Genomic DNA, 4322 nt, shown 5'->3' with positions numbered 1-4322 from the left:
TACTTTGCTGAATTGGTCAACTACGTCCAATAGTTTTCTTGCTGAGTCTTTAGGGTTTTCTAAGTATACTATCATGTCATCAGCATAGCTTGAACTCACCAAATGTTATACAGGAAAAAGATGAGAGAGTCTGTTTTTGTAAAGATTGCTGTTGTTGTTGTTAAAACCAACTAATAAATGATCTTCCAGCGGGTTTTCAGAAGCAGTAAATTGCACATGAAGAAACTGTCCATCCTTCTCCCACAGAGTTGTTGGTAGATTCAAAGCACATGCCTTGTGATTACAATGCAATTTCTTACCACTAGGTAATTCTACTCTGCCACAGGATCACTATTGGTCAGCATCAACTTGAATGCAGCAGACCTAGCACTTTTATAGGTTGCTAAGTGGGTTGAAGTAAAGGGAGCAGTGGTAACATGGGGAAGGCTGATTCTGACTTCTACCCAGTTCATAAAGGGTAACTGTCCCCATCAATATTATCCATAATACCAAACAGATAGCTACATAGTTAGACATGTCATGCTCCATGCTCCTGCACCTGTGTCCATGAATCATTGGGTTCAATGTTCATTGCAATTTTTCCCACAGACTTTACTCACATGTGTGGGGTTTACTAGGGAAATAACATAAGGAGTGGAGGAGACAAAGAACATCACAAAATTCAATTCTAGCTTTAGTCCAGCAATTCCAAGGCATAATTCTTCAATTAGTGAAAGACCAGGTTCAGTTTAGCAGCACAAATGTACCTCTGATTTCCTCAGTCATCCGGCAAACTTCATCTCAAAACAAATACAAGTCAGTCATCCAGCACGCAAAACCTTTAACTGTGTCTCCATGTCCAGGGTTCCTCTGGTTACACCTTGCCACAGTTTCTTAAGTGACATAGATTTTTCACCCTCTCTCTATCACTGTTTTTTTTTTATAGTGTAGAAACTGTTCTCTTATATTAGTCCTACAGCTGTTGATGATTTGTAAGACTATGTGTCTGTAGTTAACTGGAGACCATACCTCCAACAGGGTCTAATACAATGGATAGAAAAAGCAATTTTCAAGGTTTCTGACACCACAACTGTCAAAAGAACAAACATATATCTTGAAGCATGTGCAGCCAAAGTGTTCCTCAAAGACAAAGATGATGATGTTTCATCTCATATAATCTGGGGATGTTGCTAGGAGAGGTTATACCTTGGAAAGAGACATCAGGCTTGAAAAGGTGGAAGAATAGCAAAGGAGAAGATCCTCAACCAGGTGGATTGACACAACAACTTCAGCAATGGGTTTGAGTCAGTCAGAGATTATGAAGAAAGCACGGAATAGGAAAAAAGGTTCAGATCTGTTGTTCATAGGGTCAATATGAGTTATATTTGATGCCGTGACACCTAGCAGCAACAAGATAGTGCAAAGGATTTTCCCATGTCAACTGATTGAACGCTCAGAAGTTCAAACTTACCCAGAGTCAGCACAGAAGAAAGGTCTGGCAATCTGCTTCCGTAAAGGCTACAGTAAAAAACCTCCAAGGAGTTTAGTTATATTCTGTAATACACAAGATTGCCATGATCAGAATTGACTCAGTGATAATGAACTTGGTTTTTAGCTTTTAGTCCTTTTGTGTCTGGAGAAGGAGAGATGACAGCAGCATTTGAAGCAGGAATACAGCACAAGGAAAGATGCAGAGTCAGGAAAATCTGCCATGTTTTATAAAGGGACTCGAGAAGACTAACACAGAAGGAATATGAAAAAAGCAGTTTAGAATTAGAATATGAAGTGTTTTTGTGTCATCCCAGGCAACTTGAATTTTAAATACAATAAAATGTCATTATGTTAGGTTACATATACATACACACAAAGAATTGTATTTTGAGGTCTTTGGAATACAGTACTTTGTCCATCCTATCTATTCTGAAGCTATCCACTTAACACCTGATGAAACTGAGGGCTTGAAAATGAAATATTTTCCAATGTTAGGGTGATAATGCAGGCCTGTTGGCTTCCAATTCTTTATAATAAACAGCTACTTAAAAGCATGTAATATTTATTAAAGGATAAACTAATTTTAAATGAGAAGTTATCAGAATATTCTTTAATTCTACTCCTGTATAAATTTTCTAAAGGTATATTTAATATTTACAATTGTTCTTTTTAGTCATATCTTCTTCATTCAGCTCGAGCCTGCTCTCTAAAAGAGAAAATCATTTAGCGGGTGCCCCTATTTAAAGGCATTTAAGAGAACAATAGAAACTTGGATTACAAGAACAAAAATAAGGTACCTGGAGATAAAGATAAAGGAGCAAGAAAGAGCACTTTAAATATCAGAAAAGCAGAGTAAAGATTTATAGTAAAGTCTGACTCTATCGGCCTTGGGGAGACATCAGTCTCGTTTAGTATCAGAGAAAAAATAGTTATTAGATGTCAATAAAGGACAATCATAACAACCAGATGTAATTTGATAATCTCAATCCAATTCTTTGCTGTTGAGTTGCAACTGACTCATAGCTGACCTTCCAGTGGGCTTTTGGAGGCTGTGAATCATATGGGAGGAGCATTCAAGTTCTGAGGAGGATTTGAACAGCCTGAAAGGCATCCCTTAGAGTGAGCAGCAAACTCCCTACAGACTATACTACCAAAACCACAATCTAGAGGTCAGGATTTCTTTCCATGAACGCTCTGTTTGAGAGCTTCATCCATGTTTTCTGTCTCTGATTCTTTAAAGAAAATATCAACCTGCTGCCATGTCTACTCAAAAGATACTCCATCACCACTCCTGCCATTGTTTCATGTTTCAGCTAAGTTTGTTCAAACACCAGGTCTTGCATGTTTCACGTTTCAGCTATGTTTGTTCAAACGCCAAGTCTCGCAAAGTTCTCCATTTTCCAGGCCTTTGAAACAGATAATATGATATGTGTCTGAGCTAACATTTTTTTCTGCAAATGGATGCCAAATATTCCACATAGTGATAAAAGCCCAAAATCATATGATAGAGTGCATTGGCCAGTGTTACTGTCATATTTTATGTCAGGGCCGACATTCCATTCATCAAGTAAACACCCTAGTGGGATCAGAAACAGAAGGGGATGTCCTAATTTTGAAGTTGCCAAATCATAAAGAATAGTCAGATTTGCATAGCTTCTCCCTGGCCCAGCTCAAGAATCAGTTCACAGATTCAAGGGTGGCATTTCTAAACTCACTCTCAGAAAATTGGTGGCAGAGTTGGCCTCAGGCAGATAGGTATAACCTATCAAGTTGCCTCCTCAGCTTCCCACACAGCCAGCTCCCTCAGCACTCTGTCTCTCGGGGCTGCTGCCCCTTTGTGATCCTGGAGCTCTCAGAAAATGGACTCTATAGACATCAGACTGGCCCATGATGGATCACCTCCGTCAGCTGTTGAACAAGTCAGATGACCTCAGAATCTGTAACCTGGAAGAGTTCTCCTTCATCCTTGAGTGTCTGAGAGACCTTATCTGCTCTGTTTGAACTCCTTATCAAACACAACATTAACCCCCAAAGTGATAAGAAAAGACAGAGGTACCAGGGAGACCGAGTTTCCAATTCTGTTGGGGCTCCTTAGGATTCTAAGAATTGGAGCCTCCAGACATGATGGCGGCTGTGATAAGACTAGGGCCATTCCTAAGTAGAATTGCTCATATTCATTAGAGCCAACTTTTAGAAGGATGAATGGGAAATGAGCTCGATTCAACAATTTTAAAGAATGAAAATTTAAATGGGCATTACCCCTCTCCCCAACACTACGGTTGTCAATGGTCAAGATAAGTATGGTCCTTTCTTAAAGGGGTGGTGTAGGTAGGTGCCATTGAGTCAAGTACAGCTCATAGTGACTCTGTGAACAAGTCTGAACCCGGTCCTATCCTGTGCCGTCCTCATCATCTCTGACAATTGGGGTCCATTGCTGTAGCCACAGTGTCAATCCATCTCAATGAGGGTCTTCCTCTCTTTCGCTGACCCTCCACCTTTCCAAACACGATGTCTCTCTCCAAGCAACAGCACCTCCTAGCAACATCAAGAATAAATGAGACAAAGCTTTGTTTCTTTGCCCTTAAGGAACGCTCTGGCTGCATCTTCTCCAAGATGTATCTATTTGTTCTTTGGACAGTTCACGGGATATTTAGTGCTCTTCTCCAGTTCCACACTTCAACGGCATCAATTCTTCTGTCATCTGTATTCTTGTCCAGTTCTCAGATGCATAGCAAATAAATGGAAATATTATGGCCTGAATTGTTGTTGTTGTTATGTGCCGTTGAGTTGTTAGCGAGTCATAGTGACCCTATGTACAACAGCCCTAAACCCTGCTCTATCCTGTGCCAATC

This window comes from Elephantulus edwardii, unplaced genomic scaffold (genome assembly GCF_000299155.1).
Source record: "Elephantulus edwardii isolate Elephantulus edwardi_28Jun2011 unplaced genomic scaffold, EleEdw1.0 scaffold00039, whole genome shotgun sequence".
Classification (NCBI taxonomy): domain Eukaryota; kingdom Metazoa; phylum Chordata; class Mammalia; order Macroscelidea; family Macroscelididae; genus Elephantulus; species Elephantulus edwardii.
The sequence above is the reverse complement of the archived record's forward strand: the minus strand, read 5'-3'. Positions refer to the sequence as shown.